This window comes from Marmota flaviventris, chromosome 4, assembly GCF_047511675.1.
Source record: "Marmota flaviventris isolate mMarFla1 chromosome 4, mMarFla1.hap1, whole genome shotgun sequence".
Classification (NCBI taxonomy): domain Eukaryota; kingdom Metazoa; phylum Chordata; class Mammalia; order Rodentia; family Sciuridae; genus Marmota; species Marmota flaviventris.
In genome coordinates this window covers 69,918,832-69,946,042 of record NC_092501.1, presented here as the reverse complement: position 1 = coordinate 69,946,042, position 27,211 = coordinate 69,918,832, and the positions used below count along the sequence as shown (strand labels likewise).

The 27,211-nt window shown below is 38.0% G+C and overlaps 1 long non-coding RNA gene across 5 annotated transcripts in view; it reads left to right on the top strand.

Annotated features, from left to right (window-relative positions):
* The window catches only part of LOC114103508 (uncharacterized), a 101,429-nt gene that overhangs the window by 32,588 nt on the left and 41,630 nt on the right, over positions 1–27,211 (top strand). For 2 of the 5 annotated variants that reach the window (XR_011707332.1, XR_011707329.1), the window contains 2 exons: positions 4,994–5,109; positions 6,837–6,972. This is a non-coding gene — a long non-coding RNA (uncharacterized lncRNA). Of the gene's footprint in view, positions 1–3,102; positions 3,212–4,993; positions 5,110–6,836; positions 6,973–27,211 lie in introns of all 5 variants that reach the window. The other 3 variants (XR_011707330.1, XR_011707331.1, XR_011707333.1) reach the window with 2 other exon arrangements.

Sequence of the window (27,211 nt, the reverse complement as noted above, 5' to 3'; positions counted from 1 at the left end):
GCTACATCTCATGCATGTTCATTATAATGAGATCTGGGTGATTACAATGGAAATTTGTTGTCCATTTGCAAAATTTAAATTGTTCTTGATTAGGTTGGTTTCCCAGAGCTCCTTTATATCATTAGAAAAAGATCAGTGGTGGTAGAAAAAGGTGCTTGACGGTTAGTTATCACTGAGTTGCCTATCTTCCTTCAAGTTGTGGCAGTTTAATGTTTCAGTTGTGGGCAAAATGAGCATCTATCATTTTGGAACATTATGGAGTGTGTGGTAGTGAGGGAGCATCTGGCTTAGCTTAGATACATATGGTCATTAGACACAGAGTATTGAATTGATAGTAACCATTTTGTAACTTCTGATACTCCCTTGGTTTGGACTCTGGGTCTCACTCATAGGAGGGAAGAATCACAACATAACAATAATATTCTTATGGCAGCTAATTTTACTGAGTGTATACTGTCAGCCCCCTCCCCCATATATTTTTGTGTATATGTTCACATAACCACTCATTTAATCTTTTGTAACATTAATTTTTGCAATATTCTTTGAGGTAAAAACTTTTGTCTTTATTTAACAAATGAGGAAATCAAGACATGGAAAAGTTTAAGTGACTTGGCCAAGGTTATTCAGCCCAAGTTAGATGGGATTATATTTTAAAAACAGCACTCAAGCCTTCATTCACAAGTAGGTAAACCTGGACCCCTAAAGGGGTAAAGTGATTCTCTCAATGGTAGCACTGAGAGTAGAACACAGGTCTAGTTCTTGTCAATTTTTCTTTCTTTATGTTACATCCTCCACTCCTGTTGGTTGGGAGATAAAATAGGTAGTTTCTAAGCAACACTGCCCCCCTCATATATTTATATATGAGTTGAATAAATATAAAATTTAGGTGTTGTCTTGAACCTAGTTAAACTTTTTTCTTTCAGGGGATAGGACTATCTTTCTAGAAATGAACTTTAATAGCACCAAGCTATCATCATTTGGGGGAAGTAACAGGGAAAAATTACCGAGATGACCCTTGTATCTTGTTCACCATGTACTCATGAAGAAAATACTTAGCATGGATGTTTATATGTCATTACATGTTGATTCTGGAATCCAGTCCCCTCATAGGATTAACTTGCAATAATAATTAAGGTTAAAGGTGGTAAGATTAAAACAGAATACAATAAACCATGCACCTAAACTAGAACACTGAAGAATTCTCCAACCATCTTTCATTCATTGTTAGGAATTTGATAATTATGTTAAAGCTAGAGTTATTTGAGAGCCCAGACATCTTTAATGAGACTTCACTTTTTTTTTCTTTCTTTAGTCTAGCTCAGTGGAGCTTCTACTTTAATATGCCTAAGAATTGTTGAATGTGGTTGTATATACACAAATTATTATATGCTGTAACTTAAGGATGAAATAGTCCCCCCCCCCAGGATTATTTTTAACTATATGAAATTTTTACCTTTAAGTATAGGCTTTCAGTCTTCATAAAAAAGATGTTATGGTCCCTTTCAATCTCCTATCAAATTCATTGATTTGTAAATTTATTAAAATAACAACAATGGAAATAGCAATCAGTATCACTGAGAATTGGTTAGTGGGTTGTTTTTGGTGTTGCACAGACATCATCAGAGAAAAGTTTGCCCATAGAAATTTTTTTTTTTTTTTTGTATCGGAGATTGAACTCAGGTGCACTCAACCACTGAGCCACATCCCAAGCCCTATTTTGTATTTTATTTAGAGACAGGATCTCACTGAGTTGCTTAGCACCTTGCTTTTGTTTAGGCTGGCTTTGAACTCACTATCCTCCTGTCTGAGCCTCCCAAACACTGGGATTACGGGCATATGCCCATAGAAATTCTGTCTCTCTCTCTCTCTCTCTCTCTCTCTCTCTCTCTCTCTCTCTCTCTCTCTCTCGCGCGCGCGCGCGCGCGTTGTAGAGGGACACAATACCTTTATTTTATTTATGTATGTATGGTGCTGAAGATGAGTCCCGGGCCTCACACATGCTAGGCAAGCACTCTACCACTGAACCTCAACCCCAGCCCATAGAAATCTTGATAGCATCTGTCAGAGAATTCAAAGGCATTAAATTTAGAGTTCTAAAAGTATGACTTTCTATCCAATCAACTGACCATCCTCAAAGATTCCTGGATCATTGAGCACATTACTACTTTGATGATTTCTTTGAGGTAACTGCTTCTCTAATGCTACCCCAGCACTTACATGTCTGTAGAGTGATCATTCTCACTGTATGCTGGTGGCTTATTTGTGTAACTGTCCTTTCGAGGATCTTGCAAGGTAGGACCTTGCCTTTCAGTGTTTGTTTCCCCATCTCTTAGTGGAGGTGCCTGACTCACATACTTGTTCACTGAATTAACGAATTCAAGTTATTCCACTTTCTGAGGAATGGGAGTACTGTGATCAGGACTTTAGTTTCTGGCAGGCACCTGACTTGAATTGTGTGAGTATTTCTATTAAGAAGGGAACGTATGCTTGCCCCAAGAGGAGCTGAAGATTTGGGCATTCTGCTTTAACTAGTTGACTTATTATTCAAAAGCCTTTCGATGGAGCTTTGATAAAAGAGTTTGTTACTGAGAAGAGGTTACTAGTTTTTTCTTTCTCTAAAAGGGACATTTGGGACTGGTTAGGGCTAGGGCCTGGCCTCTCACCTCTATATCTCCTGGAAAAAACTCACAATTACCTTGTCCACAAAGACTGAATTAACTGTTTCTCTCTCCCTGTAGAGCTAAGGGGCCAATCTGCTATGGTGTGATTCTTAGCTACTTTCAATTTTTAGGGGGCTCTGAAACTTACAATGGTGCCTGTTAGGTGGGAGTCTACAGTTAGGTGTCTTTACCTGTTGACTCTGAAAAGCAGATCATCTGCCAGATGACATTTCCTGTATAATTTTCTGGTTTAGAGTCTAAATGAAAACAAAACAAAACAGAAAAACAAGGAGTCAACAATGGAAGAAATCTTGGCAGTTATAGGGTCAGATGATTTTCTTTCCTCTTATTTAACCTTATAAAAATTGTGAAATAATCACACAGAAAAGTATATAAGACGGATGTACAATAATATGATTAATTATAAATGCCTGTTTTTCAGACCCAAGCCAAGGAATAGAATTCTGACAACATTCCAGAAACTTCCCGGGTTTCCTTCAGGGTGACAGCACTTTCCTGTGCCCCTGGAGGGAACCACCGTCCTGTTTCATGTAATCATCTTTTTATCTTGATAGTTTGACCATCACGTGGACACTCGTAGTATTATTTTCATATAAATAGGATCATATTACATTATAATTTTTTATCAACATATTTGTAAGATTTGTTCATGTTGATGGTAGATGTTATTTGCTTACTTTCGTTTCTCTTTAGCCTCCCAATATGGTAGTATACCACAGGTGATGTATGCATCATGTTGCCTGTGCATAATTGGGTTCTCTTTGGTTGTTACGACCATGCTGAAATAGACACTACAGCATGCTGCGTAGACATTATTCTCATGCTGGAGTATTTATGCATGGGTTTCTCCAGCTAGTATATATACCCAGCAGTGGGACTTCTGGGAGATAGGTATGTAATGTCCAACCACTTCCCCAAGGGTCACTCTGACCAACATTTTGGTTTGGGCAGAGTTTTTAATCTTTTGACAATCTGGTGTGTGTGTGTGTATATATACTACTTTGGTTTCAATTTTCATTTCCTTGATTATTAATGACATTGAGTGCTTTTCAACATGCGTATTGTTCATTTGTATTTATTATTTGTAAAATGTCTGTTTATGAATGTCCTTTGGACCATTTGATTTTTTTTCCTGTCTTTTAAAATTTGATTTGTAGATGTTCTTTACTTATTCTGGTGTTATATGTCTTTCAAATAATGTCTATCTTTTTGTAGCTTAGCCTTGCAATATGGTGTCTTATGATAAACTGAAACTCTCAGTTTTAAGGGAGTCAAATTTATCAGTGTTTTTTTCAAGATGGATATTGCCTTTTCCATCTTGTTAAAAAATTATTCTGTACCTCAAGGTCATGAAGATCTACTTAATTTTCTTCTAAAAGCTTTGTAAGGTTGTTCTCTACCTTTAGCTCTATAAACCTTACTGGAGGTTATTTTATATATGGCATGAGCTAGATAACCATTGACTTGTTTTCTCAATGGGTTCCCAACTGCCCCATAATTTATTAAAAGACCTTCTGCAGTGCCATCTCTCATAAGTCAAATCCAAATACAGATGTGTCTGTTTCTGCATTCTACTGTCTGTTTTATTTGTCATGCTTGGAATACTGCTACACTGATTTGGTTACTGTAGCTTTAAAATAAGGGTGGTATCTTAGTTATTATAGCTTTAAAATCAAGTGTGGCATCTGATAGAACTAATTCTTTCACCTTGTTTTCTTTTTTGAGAATGTCTTTGCTTTGCTTTTCCCCTTGTATTTTCATATAAATTTTAGAATTATCTTGTCACACTCCACAAAACAACCCATTGAATTTTGTCTGGAATTACAAAGACTTACAGGAAAATGTGAGAACCAACATTCTGTAATACTGTTTCCCCATCCATGAACATGGAATGTCTTTCTTTTCTTCAGTGAGTCTCAATTAGGATTTCTAACTTTCCCCATTGTAGTCTCATACAATTTATGCTAAATTTATTCTTTAAAAAATGATGTTTTTGATGCTGTTGTAAATGGTATGCTTTCAAAAATTTTATTTTTCTAGTTTTTAATTGATGAGTTATAATAATACAATTGATTTTTATGATTTTTTTTTGCATCTAACAAGTATACCTAACCCTTTTATTGCTTCTAATAATTTAAATGTAAATTCTTTTGAGTTTTACTATCCTTGTATTAATTTTGAAATTTTAAATGTACTTTCTTTTGAGTTTTCTATGTTCAAAATAATATAATCATGAATAATGTCAGTTTTGTTTCCTTCTACCTGATTCTTACTTTTTTCTTCCTCTCTCTTTTTTTCCCTTATTATGCTAGCCAGGGCCTCCAGTTAAATGATTAATGGAAATGAAAGAAAACTGGCATCTTTGTCTTTTTCCTGACTTCAAACAGAAAAATTTTGACACTTCACCTCTGAGCATGACATTTTTTATGTAAGTTGGTTTGTTTTTGTTTTTGTTTAGCTATCTTTTCTTATACTAAGGAAGCTGCCAAAAAAGAAAAAGAAAGAAAAGAAAGAGAAAAGGCTATTCTATTTTATATGTATTTCTCCAATAAGGATTTATATGCACAATTGCATGATATGCATATAATTTTCTGAACATATATTGAATTTTATTGAACAATGCTTCTTTTTTTCTGTGTGAGATAATCATATGATTCTTTAATTTACAAATAGAGTGAATTACATTTACTTATTTTCTAATATTAAGCAAATCTTGAATTCTTGGAATGCAGCCAAGTTGGTGAGTATATGTTATCCTTTCTATCTGTGCTTTAGTTAACCCCTGCAGTTTTTCTTGAAATTGTCAGATGTGAAGTTTGCCTGTAATTTTCCTTTTTCATACAGAATTGTTTTGCTGGCCTTATCACATGAGTTGAAAAGTGTCTCCTTTTCCCCTCCCTCCCCCCCCAAACAGAGCATAAGACTTAAATATAATATTGAAGTATTCTTTTTTCTGATATATTTGCACCTAGATTTTTTTTTTTTTTGCTGATGAGAGAAGAGTTGTTTTAGTACCGACTCAATTTCTTCAATGTTTATGAGACATACAGATTAAAATTTTTCTATTACATCAAAAATTGATTTATTGGCATAAAGTTACTTATAATATTATGTAAGTATGTTTATGATGTATACAAGATCTTTAAAGAGATCTTGTAATTCTATTCTTGACATCTAGATCTTCTCTGTTTTAAAATTGTCAGTTTATCAGTGGTATCTTGATTTCCCTAGTCTTTTCAAAGGAACAATCATCAGTTTTGTTGATACTATTGAATATTTTTTTCACATATTACTTTTTTTATTCCCATCTTTACTACTTCCATTATTTATATTTTTTAGGGTTTTTTGATTTTTGAAAATTTTTCTTAACTGCTCATTTTATTGATTTTGAGTCTTTCTACTTTTTAAATGCCATATTTCAGATATTTTAAGATGAACATGTTGTACTTTCACATTTCTGAATCTAAGATGCATCTTAAGTATTGATAGCATGTCAGTTAAATTGTAAGCATTTTTTTTCTCTCAGATGTATATAAAATACTTGCACATCTTACAGCAAATACTATCACAAGTTCAGTAGAAGGAAATATGTCCATTTGAGGCTATAAATCTCCCTCCAAGTACTGCTCTAGCATGATTCCCATGGCTTGTTTTGTTTGCTTCTGTTTCTTTTGCTTTTTCTTCTACTTGACAAATTCTCTTGTCATCCAAGTATAATCTACTACTAAATTTGTTCATTTAATTTTTTTTCTCAAGACTCCAGCTTTGAAAATTTTGTTTTTCAAATTGAATATTTCACTTATTTAAATTTTTTCTATTCTCTAAAGTATTTTTAAATTTCCTTCTATCAGTATAATGACATAGTAAATAGTTGCTTCCTCATCTGTGTTTGACAATTCCAGTAGCTACACTCTTTCAATTTGTTTCTATTCTCTAGGAAAGGAATCAAGATATAGACTATATCCAAGTCCCTAAAGACCCCACGCCCTTCCTGATCACTGCCACCATCCCCCTTCCAATAGCCACTATTTTTTTTTCTAATATTATAAATCAGTCTGGGACATTGTGGAGCAGAAATTACTTGTAGTAATAATTTGAGGATTAAGATTGGCATGAGAAAGACTTCTTTCAGAGGAGGTATTATTGTTTTTTCAGGCCTATGGAGGAAGACCAGTGCAGGACAACCTAAATTCAAGTTCAAATTTGATATTCTCTAGACCATTCAAAGGGCACCATCCATGTTGTAAATCTGTAGGAAGGTGGGTTGAAGTCCAGAGACCCAGTTGAAGAGGTGGGTGATTTACAGAGAATCCACTATGGCATGCTCTTCACCTTGACTAACCTCACCCACAGGTCTGAATAACTCTAGTTTAGACTTATAGCTTTTACTCTATACTGATAAATGCCCTTAGGACAAATCAGCTTTGAATGTTGGGCTTATCTTTCTGGATTTTGTATTTTCATAGATGTTGTTCCAAGAATTCCTAACTTTTTTTTTTTAAATAGAATGTTTTGTTTTAATGTTCTATGCAGTTTTAAAAACTTTTCTCAAGAGGTGGGTTTTTTTTCTGTTATAATTTAAAACTTTTTTTCAGTTGTATAAAAATTGTTTTCAAGTAAAATCTTGGATTTGTGATATAAAATCTGTAGAATATGAGAGTCATGCTTAAAATTACTTAGGTGTCCTTGTTGCATGAATCTCCCTGGAGCATTTTCCTTCTGGGGTCAAGAACTACTTCTTGTTTTTAGTTCCGGAGTGATCTATTTTGTTTGTTCCCATTATATCCCCACTTTCTACCTTAATAACCTTCGTCAGGGCTCCTCAAAGAAGCTGATATATCAAAAGATGAAAAAATAAATTGTCAAAGGGAATTTTATGGTTTATTTAAATTATTTAACAAATTTATACTGGTGAGAATGTGGAGTATTGATTCCCCTCTTATAAATAAGGCCTGAGGCTAATGCTCCCCACACCCCTAGATAGGACCCTCTTAACTTATGGACACTGAAGATATTCTCTTGCTGGTCTGATCCATGCTCATTTCTTATTGCTATCAGAAAGATGGATTTATCTACCTTGCCAGTCAGGTGACTCTTGCTTCCCTCTCTCTTCTTTTCTTCCTTAGTAAATTATCAATGTTCACCATGAGTTTCACAAACTAGGTATGAACTCCTAATGTATCCTAGTTTCCTTATGAAATAAGAACTTTTTAGGGCTGGGGTTGTGGCTCAGTGATAGAGCACTTGCCTAGCAAGTGTGAGGCACTGGGTTCAACTCTCAGCACTACATAAAAATAAATAAAATAAAGGTATGTGTACATCTACAACTAAAAAAATAAAAAATAAAAAAAAGAACTTTTAAAGGTGATGAATTGCTCAGGTGCAGGTCCTTTCCTCAGTGGTGTGGGCAGGTGGAGAGAGGCGGGAGGAATGCATATGCGCCTCTACTCTGTGCAGTCAATGGCTAGGATCTGTTTTCAATTGTGTGAAATCGGAGGTGGACCTATTCTTGCTTCATGAACTGGGCATGCCCCATGCTTTTTTGCTTCCCAAGTTGAGTGGAATTTGGTGGATGTGTAGAAATCTTCCACAAATTGTTGGAATGCACAGCGCCCCCCACCCATTCTAAGCTATTTAGGGAGAAGAAAACCTTGGTTTATGTCTCCCTGAAGTGAAGAAGATGAAAAATGAAGCAAACAAAACCAAACGTCTTAAATTCATTCACTAAAATGATGGCTTAGAATTTCAAAACAGAATGAATCTTTGCATGAATTTGAGAACTTGGTCATGGAATCGAGGCCGGTGCAACTTCAACTGACTTAAATATATATGGAACAGCACTTCTCAATCTGAATTTTTTTTTTATACGAGTACCCCACTAGCAAAGAAATTATCAGTTTTACTTTCAAAGTTTGTATTGTGAAAGCAATGTATTCATTTTCTAGATATAACATTGTATTATAATATCCAATATGCTTTGGATATTATAATATTGGATATTTTTAATATCCAATATGCTATCCTCTAATTTCATCTCTTATCATCCCTCATGCTATGGTTTGGATCATTGAACAACAGATTCAAACTGGCTATCTCATGATACTATGAATCTATACCCAATTCCAGCCAAGAGTCTCAGGGTCTTTTCCAGAGAAAGTCCAAAAACAATCTTGGCAATGTTAAATAAAGTAGGGGAAGCTTTGGTAGTTGCTTAATGACATGCAGTAGCTCAAATTTCTTTATCAGACACTTTAAATTGTCACATTGACATGGATTATCTTGTTTGGGACCTATGTGATTCAAAATGGTTGTTAATATAGTTATGAGTTGTTGACTGAAAAAAATCTTTCATTTATATTTCCACATGCCTTGGAAAGAAACTTTTAATTTTTATATCCTGTCTAGAGACCAAAGAAATAGATCACTGGCAAAAAAGGTAATAGGGTCCAAAGAGGCAAATTTTTCCCAAAGTCAAAGAATAAGCCAAGCCCAGAATTTTTTTGTAACATTCTTCAGTGCCTAATATAGTGCTGGGTGTGTAAGTGGTAATTAGAAAATATGTTTAGACCAACAATTGAAGTTTCCTGTGTCGACGTGGAGACGTGAGGGTTAGAAGTCTGTTCTGGGGGAAAGATATTGGGTGAACTAGCAGAGGGGTAGAGGAAAAACCCAATAAGACCAGTTTTAGTTTCAATTACCAATTCTGCTTCTTATTATATGACCTTGGAAAAATTACTTAAACTTTCTGTGCTTCAGTGTGTCATTATAGAAGAAGAATTATAATACCTTTATTATTTATAAGGATTTAGAAATACTGTATGTAAAGTTCTTGGTATATACTCATCTCTCATTAAGTGTAGCTGCTATTATTGGTAATAAAAGAACAATGTTAACTTCAGAAAGTTGTATTATGAAAAAGCTTCCCTGAGCTAAGGCCCTTCTGAATCCCTGCAGCAGGGTCTGGCTTTACCCCAAGTTTCTGAAACATGTAGCCCTGGCGTGAACTCTGCACTGAGTCCCTTTTCTGTAATCCCTGTAGACCCCAAGTTCTGCTGACCCCAAAGTGCCTTAGTCATAGGGGAATTAATGGTACATTTGGCCAAAAACTCCAAATGGAGATCTTCCAAGGACAGAACATTCTGGAACCCATAGTGTTTTATATCTTCTTCTCACAGTGGCTGAGGTCAAAGCAAATCTAGAAGGAAAGTTGTCTAAGGAGACCCAGACCCAGAGAAAGTTAGGAGCTGTTTTTCTTTTTTTAATTTGTATGTCGTAAATAATCATTTTGGCATCAAATTTAGATTCCTCTTGGCAAACTGGGTGATCTTATTAGCAGTAAAATTAATTTGAAAAATAAAACAAATTTAGCAAGTTAAAAGGTAATGCTTTTCAAAATTCACTTTAATGATTTTAATATTTTTATGTTATTTTATTAATTTTATATGCAATGGCTCAAATGAGAGTTGTTGTGCCATTTTAAATTTGATCATCTTATTTGTGAATACAATTCTTGAAATGCTGAGAGTCAAGTAATGAGTAAAAGTATTTTCTATTAAATTCCCTGGAGACAGAGTGGAATGTTTTCTTGAATTATTTTGGTTAGAGGGCAAGCATTTTATTCAATTCATCTTTGGATCAGCAGAACTGATAGTGACTGACACATGAAAGGTAACAAATGAATGTTTGTTGAATTAACTATGAGAACAAGCTAATGAAGACAGGGCATAAAGCGGTAGAAAGTGCATTCCACACAAAACCAGAAGTCCTCCATTTGGGTCTTGGTTCTGTCACTAACTTGCTGTGTGACCAAGACAGTTACTTAACCTTTCTGAGGCAAATACTTGCACAGTAGTATAATAAAACTTATCTAACAGGGTTGTTCTGCTTGTCTCATAAGACTGGCATGGAGAATGCAAATGAGCTAAGGAATGTGCTTTATACATCAGGGTGTGTGAGATAAATGATTAAAAAATAGACATTATGTGGTTTCTTATGTTCTTAACCTATCTACTAGTTTCTGAGAAACCAACCAAGATGGGAATCACTAATGTTACCGTATAGGACACGCTGTATGATGTCATAAATAATTGTGATGGTATTAATAATAACTGTTGCTTATTAAGCAAATGTTATGAGCCAGATTCTATGCTAGGCAGGCTATATTATTGTTGTTTTTTGTTATTATTACTGTTGTTGTTGTTGTTGTTATTATTATTATTATTATTATTATTATTATTATTAAGGTGTTGGGGATTGAACCCAGGGCCTTGAATGTGCTGGGCAAGTGCTCTACCACTGAGCTACATTTCTGTCCATGACATTATTTTCAATCTTCATGGATTTGTTATTATTATTATCATTTTTATTTTTGAGAAGAGAAAAAAGAGGCTAAAGTCAGTACATCCATCACTTTGTCTGACTCCAGTATATTGCCCTTCATAAAAAGTTTGAACAGGCTTTGCTCACTACCATGTACAGATTTCTATACATAGCAGATTTCATTAACCCCTCACTAGAACCAGTGAGATAGGGTGTTATTACTTTCATCTTCATTTTGGGATGACAGAATTGAGACACGGAAAGGCTGGGCAAGTAATCCTGTCTAATGCCAAAGTGTCACTGTGTTTGCTATACAGTGATAGAACGTGAGGCTTTTGAATGATTATGTAAAACAGTGAAATAAGAATAGGCATATTTAAATTATATTTCTCTCCTAGCAGTTGACATTTTGTTTGTAGAAAGACGCTAAGGAATAGCAACATGCTGGGCTAGAGGCAACCTTCCTATACAAGGCAGAAGAAGGCCTAGAGCTAATCACAGTGGATTTTGTAGATGGTGCTTACCCTCTACCTTTTGAACTGTCATTCTGTGTTGGAGAATGCCTGTGAATCTTATTACCCCAGTAGCCATACAGAACTCAAATCCTGCCTTCCTTGGAGTGTGGAGGCAGTCATTGAGCCCAGACACATCCTGGTAGTCAAAAGCTTTCCAGAGAGCTGAACCATGCCTTTGGCAGAAGACAGCACAGGAACAAATGGGTTGGATTCCAGGTGGATTTTTCATCTGGGCCTTTGACCATGCAGTTCCTTCCACCTGGGCTGACTTCTCTTCGGACTGGAGCACACTGCTCATCATCCATGATCCTGTCTAAATGTCACTGTCTATTCTCCTTCTCCCTACACCTCACCTGCTGAGCAGATTATCAGGGACTTTGTGGAATCCATCCATCATCTGTTGATATAGCCAGCACTCAGTGATTGCTTGCTGAACCCCTGAGTTAAGGCCAAGAAAGAAAGGGGTAAAGATAACTCTGCCTGTGATGTTCTTAAAGAAACCAGGCTCATTATCTGCATGATTGCCTCTATTCTTCATCTGGTTATGGCAGAGGAAGTGGGGCCGCATGTACTACTTTGAAAGCTTGTATCCATCTCCCATCACATCTTTTATCTGGCAGAAAGATTACTAGGATTGTGGACAATGAGACTGTGCTTGATTCCAACATAGATGTGTGTGGGGGAGGGAGAGAGAAAGAGGGAAAGGGTCTGTGTGCGTGCGTGTGTGTGTGTGTGTCTTGCTGATGTCCCACCTTACCAGATACCTCTTTATTTATCATGTGACAATGTGACAGTTTCTTTTTTTTAGTACAGAGCCAGGACACTGTTAGCATCTAGGAAACCGTGGAGAAGAGACTCTACCTCAGAATGCACCAAATCCAAGTGAAGCACGCCAGCAAACAATTGGTGATAACCCCAGGGGAAAAGTTCTGATCAATTTGGTCTATAATTAGGTGAAGTTCTTCCTTAGGTCTACCTCTGGGATATGTCTAGGAAGCAGTGTTTGCATCCCATCATCATGTTGGGGCGGTGGATGTTCTGGGCAGCCCTTGGGTACAGACTGTGAAGGAGACCAGGATGTACACAGTCTGTATGAGCTCTTGGTTTATTGTTTATGCTCAGTAATAGCAACCACATGGCACTGTGGAGGCCTTGCCATGCCCGGAGGGCTTGGCCCTTGCTCTCATCCAACAAGAGCTCTCGCCACAGCCAGGCTGAGAGTGACATGGTGTGCTTCACAACAGTCAATACCCTCTTACGGGATTCTCTGACTCAGAAGTAGAAGACAGGATGTGATCTCAGCTCCTCGCATACCTTCCACGCGCATGTTTCCTCCAGTTTTAATTGGGGTGGGAAGAAATACTAATGATGTGTGTAGGAGACCAAGAGGAATTTCTTAGGGGGATCTTGTTCCCTGGCTTTTTGTCTCCTTCTACAGGTCTCAGCATTTTACCCAGCAGTGACCGTAGACTCCTGACTGACCTCCCTGCCTCTAGTGTCTCTTCTCCTTTGCAGGAAGATGGCAGAGATACTGTCCACAAACACTGTTTCATCACAGTTAGCTCTGTGTTAGGGAAGTCTCCCTTTCCCTATCCATTCTGGCCAGCAAAATTGTCCATCAACTTAGTCATATTCTCATCTTGCCCACTTCTTACCATACCTTCCTTTTGCTTCTCTGCTGCCAGTTTATCGGTCTCATTATAATTTACATCATGTAGCTGGTCAGTTCTTCCAACCTAAGTTTTAAGTTTATCCTTACTCGAATGGATTGTATGTTTTTATAAAGACCTTTCTGAAAATACTGCCAACACCACCACCACCACCACCATCATCTCTTTAGCACACCCTTCCTGTCAGGCACTGTGCTAAGGGTTTAGAAATGAGTCCATTTGATCCGTGTGACAACTTTATGAAGGCGGTGCCATTATTACCCCCACTTTACAAATGCAAAAACTGAGGATCAAAGAGGTTAAGTCACTTGCCAAAGACCTCCAGGATATTAAGCTATAGATTTGTCTGATATCAAAACTAGGATCTTAATCAGGATAGTATGCAGTCTCTTTAATCCCTTCAGTGTTTATATGTGTGGTTAGGATGCCATCCTTGGACATTTGAGTTGTGAAGGGCTGGGAGGGATTATTTTTTGTAAGTGCATTTTAATTATGCAGAATGATGGCTTTTATTGTGGCATATCTGTACATGCATATAACATACTTTGATCAGATACAACCTCCCATTCTCCTTCCTTACCCTCTCCTTCCCACCTTCCTCCTCTCTAAAAGTCTTCCTGTTACTTTTGTATCATCTTCTTCTCCCCCCAGATTCTGCATGTGAGGGGAAACATGAGACACTTGTTTTTTTGAGTCTGGTTTATTCTGTTTAACATTATGATCTCTGGTTTCATTCATTTTTCCTGCAAATGATGATTTTGCTCTTCTCTTGTTTATAACTAAATAATACTCTGTGTGTGTGTGTGTGTGTGTGTGTGTGTGCATGTGCACGTGCACCCATTGATGGGCATCTAGGCTGATTCTATAATGGCTACTGTGAATTGCGCCATGATAAACATGAGTATGCAGATATCTCTATGGTACACTGAAAGCAATTCTTTTGGGTATAGATCATATGGTAGTTCTCTTTTTAGTTTTTTGAGATGCGTTTTTTGGAAATCACCACTGATTTCCATGGTGGCTGTACTCATTTACATTTCCCCCAATAGTCTATAGGGTTCCTTTCCCTCTATATTCTCACCAGCATTTATTTCTTTTTGTATTCTTCCTGATTGCCATTCTAACTGGGGTGAGATGGAGACTCAGTGCATTAAGTAGGGTTTTATCTTGTTTTGTTTTGTTTCATTTGAGATTAGATGACCCAACACCTTTTCTAAGTAGTTGAGAAAACAGTAAAAGGACAAAGAGACTCATCGAGATCCTGGAGGAGGTTGACAAATTCCTGACCATTCATAGCCTAGTGCTTCTATCATACAACACGTTATCCCTCCATGGGGTTGAGAATTTATTTTTCATCTATCTCAAAATTTCACATTTTGCCCTCTCAATTATAGTATTAGTTTTTTTAAGGATGGAAGTCTTACTTTCTACTTTTAAAATGTGTCCAGGTTTGGAATGATAGAGTGTTCGCCTAGTATGAGTGAGGCTTTAGATTCAATCCCTAGCACACCAAAAAAGAAAGAAAAATAAAATAAATAATTATAATGCACCACCAATAAAAATATGGAAAAGGGAAACTTCTTCAGAGCAACAACAACAAAAATATGTCCAGTACTACCTAAGAAGTAGAAACCAAGTGTTTAAGGAAAGCAAGCAAGCAGGTTGGGTGACAGAGAGGGTATGTGCATGTCTACGTGGTGGTCATTGATTGGAAGATGCAGGAGATGGTGGCTGTCCCTGGCACCTAGTAAGCATTCAGTAAGTACTTTCCAAGTGAATGAGTGGATGAATGAAATGGTGTCAGGAAGACTAGAATGGAATTTGAGCTGGGGAGTATTTCCAGGAATACGGATGAAGTTTTGCAACAAAGGAAAAAGACCCAGCTTTCAATACTGCTGACAAGCTGGTCTTTAAGGAAAATTACAACACATGTGTATGAAGAGATGAGTCACTGAAGAAGGGTCATTGAACCTGATGGGCATGGTGGAGAGAACAGCAGTGGTCTCTGATTGTTTGAGGACAAAGCTGAACATCTGCTCAGCACCTCCAAGACTGTATCTGGTGACTGGCTGGTGGGATGTGCCCCTGTGTCAAACAGTGGCCCCTCGTATTTGGCACCATTCATCCAAGGGCTCTGAAAGCTATGATTATTGCAGTGGGTGAAGCGCCAGGTGTTTTGGGCATGCTGGTGTACAACATTATGTAGATTGGTGCTTTTCAAACTTTAATGGGCATATGAATCTACTTAAGCATCTTGTTAAGAGGCTGCTTCTAGTTTAATAGGTCTTGGGTGAAGCTTAAGATTTTGTATCCCTAACACACTACCAGGTGAGGCAGCTGTTGCTGTTCTGGGGAACTGTACCTTGAGTAACACCGTTCTAGATGCTCTATGGAAATGTACTAGAGAACGCAATAGAAGGAAGCTTCCTGTTTACTTATCAGTATTCTCTGGTCAAGAATCCCTGTTCCATGGGCCAACTCTTCAACAGTGGACCAACTGGGATGGAGAAAAAAAAATCCAGGAGCATTAAAATTCATAATTTTTAGTGATTTACATCTAAAATCCATGAGACACTTAGAGATTTATGTTATGTTTGTTCCTGGGGCCTAGCACATAGTAGACTATCAAAAAATGCCACAAGAATAAACAAAGGGTGAGAAAGAAGGCTTTAATCAAAGAATGTATGACCATACCACATCTTACTAAAATTAATTTCATTTTCAGGATTAACAACAAAGCCAAAAAATAATCTAAATGACAAAAAGATAGATAGTTCAAAGACCAGACAAGACCTCTTAGGAACTACAGATAGAGGAATTCAAAGTCCCCTCTAAGAGCCTATTTATGTTTTTTTGAAAAAAATTTAAATAACAGAGTGAAATAGTTTATTATCAATATAAACAGAGTGATGTGATATCTCACCTTTTATAAGACTTTACTGTCTGCAATGCACTTTTAAAATAGTTTTATTGAGATATAATTCACATGCCATAAAATTCACCCTTCAGAAGTGTTATTTGTACATATTTTACAACCTCTTTACAAAGCTTTGCTCCTGTAGGAGATGGGAAAAGGCAAGTTAAGGGAGAGGATAGAAGACAGAGATAGGCAGGTCAAGGCAGGAGAGCACTTACCGTAAGAGACCAGACGAAAATTATATTAAAAGAAGCACAGAGAAGTAATTAGAAAACTTGGTCAGATGTCTGGAAATATTTAGCTCAGTGGAAACCCTTTTTCTAACATGCTTCAAAATATCCCAAGAGGATGGCTGTATATAACCCAGAATAATAATGGATGTTTATGGGGGTGTCCTAAAGTTATCAAGGAAAAGCTAAGTTATATTCAATGTACTATGTTTTAAAAGACAGGAATGACTGTGACCCATTAACATATTTTTCATTACAGTGATAATAGTAATTAAAAAAAAAAAAGTCTGGGTGCTTTAAGGACCAGCTCTCTCCACAGTGAGTCAGTCCATGGGGATTCCAGAAGGTTGATGTTTTACGGTACTGTCTGGGAGATGTGGCCAAGGGCAGCCAAGTGCCCTGGGCTGTGCTGGTGCGTGGGAGGAAGTGCTCTCCCAGCCGCACCACATGCGTGAGTGAGGGCGCCCAGTCTCCGTGGCACATCTTTCTTTGGTGAACGAGGCCCCTTCCTTCCTTTTTTGGACCTTGCTATCTCTCTCAACCATAAGACTTAAACCTTCCTGATGAGAGTCAGCGTGGCCCTGCCTCCGAGTTGCCAAGCAAACACTGGAAGACTTTCTGTCAGGTTTTCCTTTGGTTTCAAATCTGAAACTCATTTACCCCTGTGACCCTTTCCTAGCTGTGACAGGGTGCAAACATATCCATGTGTAGCTCCAGAATGCCACTGTCCAGGGCCCTCTTATTTTTCACCGGGCAACATATTTTCTAGTTTCTTTCTTGGAGGGCCTGTATCCTGTCAATATTAGGCTAGTTGCTTTCTGAGCTTTGATTTCCCCACTTGTAACATAAGTGGTGATACTTGCCCTAGATACATCACAAGGTAACCATGAGATCTATTAATATACTTTTTAAATAAGTAAAATGTATTAAATACTTATTAACTTTTTTTCAGGCACCACATGTAAGACTTTGAATCTATCATCTCATATAATCATTACATTAATACTTGCAAGTCAAAACTTTTACTATCCTCTACACAGATGATGAAATTTCAGGTTGGAGAGGTGACAAGCCTCAGCTTGCCATGGCTAAGAATTGATGAAGATGGAATTTGAAGAAAGGTCTTTTGATTATGGAAATTAAGTGAGATACTACTTACAAAAAATGCATCATAAAGTGTTTTATCTATAAAGGTCTATAGAAATATATAAAATTAATAGTATTTCTAGAATTGTTTTATAAATGGAGTTTACTTCCTACCTTCATCTCCTTAATTCTGCCTTCCTATGTGGCCCCCTTTCCAGGCCACAAGTGACTTTATAACCTCTATAGATTCTCATGCTACTTTTCCTAATAGTGTTGGACCATGGACATCTTCGGGTCTTGGAGATCATATCGGACTTGAGTCTTTGATGTCACTGGTGTATGCTACATCACTGATTTTGGCCTGAACCCTCACTGGGGAAAAGTGTTTCACCTTAAATCTTTGGTAGGGAAGCATCCAAAATGTTTGCTTCTTTATTTCTTTTCACTGGGAATTTCAGCCACTTTGTTTTTAAGATCAAAATGACACAAATGCTAACCTCCTACAGATTTACAATGGCTCTTATTTTTCTTTTTCCTAAATAAGAAGTTCCCCTTCATGGCATTTGCAGGTAAATAGATGGAGTTAGAGAAGATAATGCTAAGTGAATTTAACCAATCCCCAAAAATCAAATGCCAAATGTTTTCTCTGATATAAGGAGGCTGATTCATAGTGGGATAGGGAGAGGGAGCATGGGAGGAACAGATGAACTCTAGATAGGGCAGAGGGGTTGGAGGGGAAGTGAGGGGGCAGGGGGTTATTAATGATGGTTGAATGTGATGATCATTATTATCCAAAGTACAGGTATGAAGACACGAATTGGTGTGAATATACTCTGTATACAACCAGAGATATGAAAAATTGTGCTCTATATATGTAATAAGAAGTGTAATGCATTCGCTGTCATATATAAATTTTAAAAATTTACATTAAAAAAAAGAAGTTCCCCTGCCAATAGCTATCTTGGATTGAAAACTGTTGCCTGCCATGGGACATGATGCCCTGGGTCTAATCTTTTGACACTAAGGTTAGGAGTACCACACTCACAGGGGCTTTAGGTGCTATGTAAGTAATTTCAGGATTTTTGAATATTTTAATTCATATCTAAACTTCCCATTTAATGTCTGTTTCTATTTGTGTACCTACTCTACACAAGGGGGAAAAAGCTCAGCCTCGGGTTTCTGTTTTGCTAATTCCTGTTTCTTTCCAATGTTCAATTGTAGCCATCCTTGTGTGACTCAATATAAGAGCATCTCTGTTATACAAGTTGATCTAGCTTGTAAACAGAAATTATTTTTTCCCTTGACTATATTCCACACAGATTACCCCAGACTCCCAGGATGGTAGCATGGTTTACTATTTAGATCCAGAGCCAAGCTGTTTGCAGTCAAATGTGTGTTCTCGTTTCTTCTTTTAGTCCTTTTTGACTTCCACTCACCAAAACCTCTGATTATATGAATCCTTTACCAGCCATTATCTACATAAGCCTCCACAGGAAAGAATCTTTCTGACTGCCACGGCCAATTCTGTTGTAACATCATCTTGATAGGACGCCATCACTTCCACCCCTCACCATTTCTCTCTCCCACACACTGGCTCCAAGTTCTGTTCCTTCCTTATTTTGACTTGATACATTTGTTTTTCAGACAAAAGTTACCAAGGACTGCTGGTTAGCTCACAGCTGGAACCTCAGAAGAAAAGCAGGTAGCTGGGATGATAGCATTACTTTTCCTCTAATCAATAATTCATTTTTAACCAGAGTGTTTGAGAAAATTGATATTTGGCCTTAAATAGTTCTTCATAAGCAAAAGAAAGTGAGCAGAAATCTAAAACAAAATACAATTTGGGACATGGACCAAACAAAACGAAAACATGTCACAGAGTGATGAAGACTGTGTAAACTTATTTATGATTCGATAGGGTTGCTTTTGCAAGAGGCAAGGCACGGCTCATGTTCTGTTTTGAAATGGATCCGTATTACATAAACATAGTATCCATGGCTTTGGACTTGTCCTATGAATGGAAGTACCCTAAAATTTTACATGATTTGGATCCTGTGGTTTAATGGAAGGCAAAGCTAATTAAGCAACATGACTCCCATATACAGGGGCAGGACCTACCTTCTTGTGCAGAGGCTAACCAGGATCAGGAATCTCAGCTTCACATATCCAGGGTGCCCATAAACAAGAATGGTATGCTCTCCCCTGTCCTCTAAATGCACCTTTTATTCTCTTGTGGCCTTTGCTTTTTGTTGTTGTTGTTGTTGTTCTCAATATCTTGCCCTTATATTAATCTCATTGTGCTCACAGGGGCTCATGTTTACTCGCTAAACTTCTCCACATTCTCTCTTGACAGATGAACATCCCCGCAGTCCCTGTGAGTCATTTTCTGGTGGGTCCAACAGCTTCTCCAAGCGTCACTCCCTCTCCCTATGTCATTCTGGCTGAGACTAGTCTGACCTCAGAAGCTGAGGGCCCAGGGGTCTGAGGGTTATGCTCCAAGTTCCTCCTGCTCAAACCCTTCTCAGCTGATCCCCAAAGCTCCCCTGCCCATCTTGGCTATGGAGGTTCAGTCCCTCAGTCCCTTCATTTACTGCATCCCTCCCAACAGGGACATACACAGGTTGAGCATTCTTTTTTTTTTTTTTTTTTCAGTTGCTAATAGACCTTTATTTTATTCATTTATTTATATGCAGTGCTGAGAGTCGAACCCAGTGCCTCACACGTGCAAGGCAAGCACTCTACCACTGAGCCACCCTCCCAGCCCCTGTTGGAGCATTCTTAATCTAAAATCTGAAATGCTCTGAAGTCCAAAATTTTTGAGCATGAACATAGCAGCACAAGGGGAAAATACTACACCTGACCTCATGTGGCAGGCGGCAGGCAAAGTGTAGGCACACTAAAAATATGCATAAGATGACCTTCAGGCTATGTGTGTAAAGTGTGCACATGACATAAATGAATTTCACGTTCAGACTTGGGCCCCATCCCTAGTATATCTCACTTATAATTGGCATATTCCAAAATTCAAAAAAATTGGAAGTCCAAAACACTTCTATTCCTAAGCATTTCAGATAAAGATTTTAAAAAATCTTTTTAAAATTTACTCTAATTTGTTATACAGGACAGCAGAATGCATTTCAATTCATAGTACACATATACAGTACAATTTTCCATGTCTCTGGTTGTTCACAAAGTTCATGTCTTCATACATGTACTTAGGGTAATGATATTCTGTCCACTGTCTTTACTACCCTCATGCCCCCTCCCTTCCCCTCCATCCCCTTTGCCCTATCTAGAGTTCCTCCACTCCTCCCATGCTCCTCCCTGCCCCCGCCATCCCCATTATGGATCAGCACCCATGTATCAGAGAAAACATTTGGCCTTTGGTTTTGGGGGATTGGCTTACTTCACTTAGCATGATATTCTCCTCTTCCATTCATTTACCTGTAAATGCCATGATTTTATTCTCTTTTAATGCTGAGTAATATTCCATTGTGTATGTATACCATAGTTTCTTTATCCATTCATCTACTGAAGGGCATCTAGGTTGGTTCCACTGTTTAGCTATTGTGATTTGTGCTGCTATAAACATTGATGTGGCTGTGTCCCTGTAGTATGCTGTTTTTAAGTCCTTTGGGTATAGACCGAGGAAAGGGATAGCTGGGTCAAATGGTGGCTCTAATCCAAGTTTTCCAAGGAATCTTCATACTGATTTCCATATTGGTTGCACCAATTTGCAGTCCCACCAGCAATGTATGAGTGTGCCTTTTCCGCCACATCCTCACCAACACTTACTGCTGTTTATATTCTTAATAGCTGCCATTCTGACTGGAGTGAGATAAAATCTTAGAGTAGTTTTGATTTGTGTTTCTCTAATTGCTAGAGATGTTGAACATCTTTTCATATATTTATTGATTGATTATATATCATCTTCTGAGAAGTGTCTGTTCTGTTCCTTGGCCCATTTATTGATGGGGTTATTTGTTTGTTGTTTATTTTTTGGTGTTAAGTTTTTTGAGTTCTTTATAAAGCCTAGAGATTAGTGCTCTATCTGATGTTGTAAAAATTTGCTCCCACTCTGTAGGCTCTCTATTCATCTCACTGATTGTTTCTTTTGCTGAGAAGAAGCTTTTCAGTTTGAATCCATCCCATGTATTGATTGTTGATTTTATTCCTTGCGCTATAGGAGTCTTATTAAAGAAATTGGGGCCTAATCTGACATGATAAAGATTTGGGCCTACTTTTACTTCTATTAGGTGGAGGGTCTCTGGTTTAATTCCTAGGTCCTTGATCCACTTTGAGTTGAGTTTTGTGCATGGTGAGAGATAGGGGTTTAATTTCATTTTGTTGCATATGAATTTCCAGTTTTCCCAGCACCATTTGTTGAGGAGGCTATCTTTTCTCCAATGTATGTTTTTGGTGCCTTTGTCTCACATGAGAAAACTGTAATTACATGGGTTTGTGTCTGTGTCTTCTATTCTGTACCCAGATAAGTATTCTTAACCTGCACATGTATTTATATTTAGAAGGCTTTGCCAGGAATTTGTAGGTTTTCTCATTCTGTTTCTTTTATTTTCATCCTTCAATCTCCTTTTTGTGTCTGACACTCCAGGGTCCACACATCTACCTCATCATATATAAAATATCTGCTACAAATATTGCCACTTTATAGTTAATTTTAAAAAATATTTCTGTGAATATGGAGAGGGACCTGAGCTTGAATCTTGGGAAGCATCTAGAATCTGAGAAGATAGTCAGAATGAGGAAGGGGTTGTAGAGGAACAGGGAAAGGGAGACACAGTTTGTACCTGATGTGGGCCTGCTTCCCAGAGCTCTCCTCCATTATAGCTATTATTCCAACGTCTTTGAAAGAGCCACCACCTACCCCTCCATGCAGTACAGCCTCCACCCTAACCTCCCCACAGCAAAATTAAAGTCCTTTCTTAAAAAACAAATGAAGACCAATTTTCACAGTAGGGGAAAAGATTAATTAATTATGTTTCTATTGACATTCTGTTTTCAAGGATAAAGGGTTCTTTAATTATGGCCTCTTGAGAAAGTGTTTGCTAAGACAGGCTCCTGTTTGTGAAATAGAAGGCTTGTAGACTACAAAGGCCAATATTCTCTTACTGATGACCACAAGAATGTCAGGGGATGTTGTTTAAGCAACACAATGAAAATAACCCAATTAGAAGGTAGGGGCATATGTTGAAGTAGTTTGTTAATTGTTCTTCCCTATTGTGTGTACCAGAGCTCAATCTAAAGTGTGTTTTGCACGCTCACCTGCACACATTTAGGTATCATTTCTCCTTGTGGCCACTGGATTCAGTGGCTATGAGTTTGCTGTACAGAGCCACAAATTTGTAATTTAGTTTGAGGAAGAACTTTGTAGAATTTTCTCACAAGGGGAAAAGGATCTTACATCAAAGATTATATATGTTCTGAGCTTTAAGAAGTCTTTACTGTGAATGACACACTATTGACATTTTGGGTGACTTAAGAACTTTTGCAAGGCTGCTATAAATACGTTTTTCAATCACATTCATTATGAATATTCCTATACCTAGAAATAGGTTTGAAACAAAGAAAAGTACTTTGTCATTAAGCAGCTTTAGTGACACAGTTAAGTCTCTTGGACGAATCTGATTACCTCACACATAGGAGCTCTCTCTTTGGCCTTGGTTTTTTTTTGTACTTGTTTTAGCTGTTGGCTGGACAGATCCGTATGATAATTGAAATAATTTTTTTTTTTTGCCTAGTTCTTTATTGTCTGTTTAGGATCTGCTAAGAAAACAGTCCATTCACAGCATGATCTGCCTGCAAGAGTGTATGTCTTTATAGCATTTAATTCGCCATCTACTTTTCTCCATACAAAGTTATATCTGAGGCCCACAAGAGGTTCACTCTTGTGACAGATGCCTTTCAAACTCCAATTCAACAAAGGAATCTATTTTTTGAAATATAAAAGCAATCAAAAACATAAAATCAATAGCTCATACTTTCTTGCAGTGCTATCATTTAGAAGTGATTGAACAGGTATTGTTGAAATTGAGGTTTTTGATTTGTTTCCTGCCTAGGATCTTCTGTCAGTCATTACTGACTTTCTTTTTGGTCTTATGTGCCATCATTCTATAGTCCATCAAAAGAGAAGCTAATGATAAAAAATAAAGCTGTGGTTTTAGGAAGATATTTCATTGTGTCCTTGATAGTGTAAAAAATGATTTTGGAATTATAGATAATAGAGCAAGAAAATTAACAGAATGAAAATAAACAGACTTGTGGTCCTAGACAGCAGATTATTGCACTGAACTTTCTTGAGTGGATTTTTAACATTTCTGAAAATACTCAGGATACAGTACCAAAGGCCACAGCCATAGAAAGTGTAAGCATAGTTGTTCTGAGTAACTCATGGATTCTACCCAAGGTGGTGATCCTGGATCTCAGGTTTACCCAAATTTTATTTGTACAACATTAGTCCTTCAAGATGAATAAAGTTTCTATGGTCAGTGATATTAGAAATGCATATTCACAAACACATCAGCACATACTGTGTCAGGTTCTTCTTTCCCCTCACCCGTGGCGCCCCACATCTTCATGCCCAGCAAGGGTCTAAATCCGAGCCCTGTGGTTTTACAGTCCGGCCAAACTTTGATTCTCTTGGAATCTTCATAACTGATTAGAGGAGGTCATTGGGATTTCATCATCTTTGGAGAGCTTCAAGTGGACATTTTCTTACTGGATTTTTAGTCTTTAGTCTACAACTTTCTGAGCCATCTCCTGAGCCCAAGTTTTAAAATTCCTTCTGTGATATAAGTGGGCCACTTATCAAGGCCACTAACCCCCATGAAGTACAATCACTTGGCAAGGGGTGTCTGTCTTCCAGGAAGGAGCTTGGTGGCTCTGGGATTTTCCTTCTTTTCATTCCTTTTCTTGGTTTTATTTGAAATATAATTCCAATTAATTACTTTTATTGTCCAACTTGATTTCAGATATACTATATAATCATAGAAAAAGTGGAAACTGATACACACACAAGAAAAGAAAAATTACCTATAATCACGACCCAAGAACAACAACAACTATTGACCTAGGATCTTTATCGTTTCTACATCTCAGTATAGCCTTTATGTCTGTCATTAGGAGGAAATTTGTCTCTTATTCTTCATGTTCTTTTTTCCCAGGTCTAGGAATACCCACTAAACACATATCTACCCACAGATATAAGCCAACGCACATCAGAATGACCGTGGATCAGCCTTGCTATCAAGGAAGGTGATAGTTAAGTCTTCTCCATCTTCTTCCTCTGGACTTTCTCCACCCGGTTCAGACCTCAGTAGGGAAAAGAATGGCTGCTTATGATCCCCCTGGGGACCCTTACATTTCTCTCTCACACTGTCTCTTACACTTTATGGCATTCTTGATGTGTGGGGCTGAGTAGCAGTTGCCGTTAATGCTATAAACATGCTCCTACTTTTCCTTTCCTTGGTATTTAATTGCACACTATAATGCAAGGGGAGTTTTGTTTTGTTATTAGTGCAGGAGAGGAGAGTTTGGATTGATGGGGAGAGCAGAAAAGTTGATGTGAATGGTATAGTGTCTTATCCCCACCCAAGCCTTTTATTGAATTTGAACTTTTACAGTTAGAAGAATGAGGGCCCAAAATCACAGAACCGTTTAAGAGAGGCTGCGTGTCCCTAGACAAAGCAGAGCTGCTTTGGGGCTTATTGACAAAATGTGGTACAGAATTGGAAAGGCAGACATTTTTCCCACCTCTGAAACAAACCCAGAAATATTTTGGCTTTTCAAAGATTGGAAGTGAGAGGTTGGCACAGATGATAGGGTTTTAGCTATAGGTAGTGGTGATCATGATGTGTCATAGTTAGGATGTGGAGGATCACAGGTGGATCAGGAGGAGGATGCTATGGCTGGCTTACTGTGGGACTGACTATAGGAGACACCAGAGATTTCCTAAAATTATCAGGGAATATTTTGGGAAGGCCTAATTTCTAGATATTATCCTGTTTGGAGTTTGGGCTATGATGGCTATCTATTTGAGAAATATTAAGTGTACATCATGAGTCAGATATCCTTCTGGGATTAAAGAATATGAAGGTGAGAGTGAATGCTGTGGTTGTAGTGTGGCCAGGGTGGGAAGAAAGGGGTTTTGGGATGGGGAGGATCAAGACTTGCACCCTGCTCCTAGCCACATGAAGACCCTGAATTGAAAGATTATTTAAGGGAGTGGGGGGAAAATACCAAGGTGAACAAAACAGATCAAGTTCTTCCCATGGAGCTTAGATCCTAGTAGGGGAGACCAGGGGATAAATTTGATCATTATTTTAAAAATTGTTGGTTAATGTCTGGGACATCTGTGTGTATAATATCTATCTACCTATTTATCTATCAAATGCATACGTACATGCACATACTATATGTGTGTATATATATTATACATGCATAGTATTTATATACACTTATGTATTACAAACTTTTATTTATTTTTAAAATTTATTTATTTGTTCTAATCAGTTTTACATGACAGCAGAATGTTCTTTGATTGATTGCACACAAATGGAGCATAATTTTTGACTTCTCTGGTTGTACCCAAAGTATGATTGCACCATTCATACAATCATACATGTACCTAGGGTAATGATGGTCATCTCATTCCACCATCTTTCCTGCCCCTATGCCCCCTCCCCTTTGCCCCATCCAAAGTTCCTCCACTCATCCCATGCTCCCCCACCATTATGGATTAGCATCCACTTATCAGAGAAAACTTTAGGCCTTTGGTTTACCTGCAAATGTCATATATTACAAACTTTTGTAAACTTAATATACCATAATATTTTGTAGTTAAATATCATACTAGAACACTGTTTTTAATGGTTACATAATATTCCCTCAGATGGGCATGTCCTTCCTTCTACTATCTCTTATGTTGGACATCTGGCATGTCGTATTCTGAATTATGATGTTTAATCCCAGCGATCTAACTCTAGCCCCCACTCCTTAGGGTCCCAAGACTTCCAGATTCCCCTGTGCTCAGGAATGGTACCCTCCATTAGTCTTTGCTGATGCTCAGCTGCTTTGGCCCTCAGGGTGACCTCTGCATGGCTTGAGTAGCCCTGCAGTCTCTACTGCTCTAGTGTGGCATTTCTAGACCAGAGGTTGCCTGTGGTTCTCATGGGACCAGGGCAGTCTTGGAGCAGAGTGGGAGAACAGCTCTCTCCTCGACAAGACTTGCCTTCGATCCTAGGTTTCCCAAGCCATTGTTCCCTGGTGCCTAGGGTGTGTCAGCATTCAGTGAAATAAAGCTCTCCCTCTTTCTAGGTGTAAAGTCTGCCTCCAGGTTGGGGCTGGGGACAGATTCAAGATGATACTCTTCATTCTGCCTCAGTATCCCTACACCTTCCTAAGGCCAACCTTGACAAGCTTGGCTTCTTCCCTCTGGCTGAACCACTTCCTAGGGTGCTTTTCAGTCTCTTACTCACCTCTCACCCCCCAACCTAGACAGGGACTTCTGTACTGTCCTATCAGTTCCCAAACATGTCCTGCCCACTCTGGGCCTCAACAGTGAACATAGCTCAGGTTGCCTTGTAGCTGGTTCCACCATGCTCCTGGCACACCCAGATCTTCCTGAAACCCCAGAAACCAAGGGCACATGGAAATATGATAGCCTTGCTATGATAAACTGATTAATAGTATATTAATATATGTAGCTATGGTTATTCTTTTAAGCTAAAATTTCTCAAGGCAAAATTTTGGGGCCTAAGAGTGTGAACATTTTTAA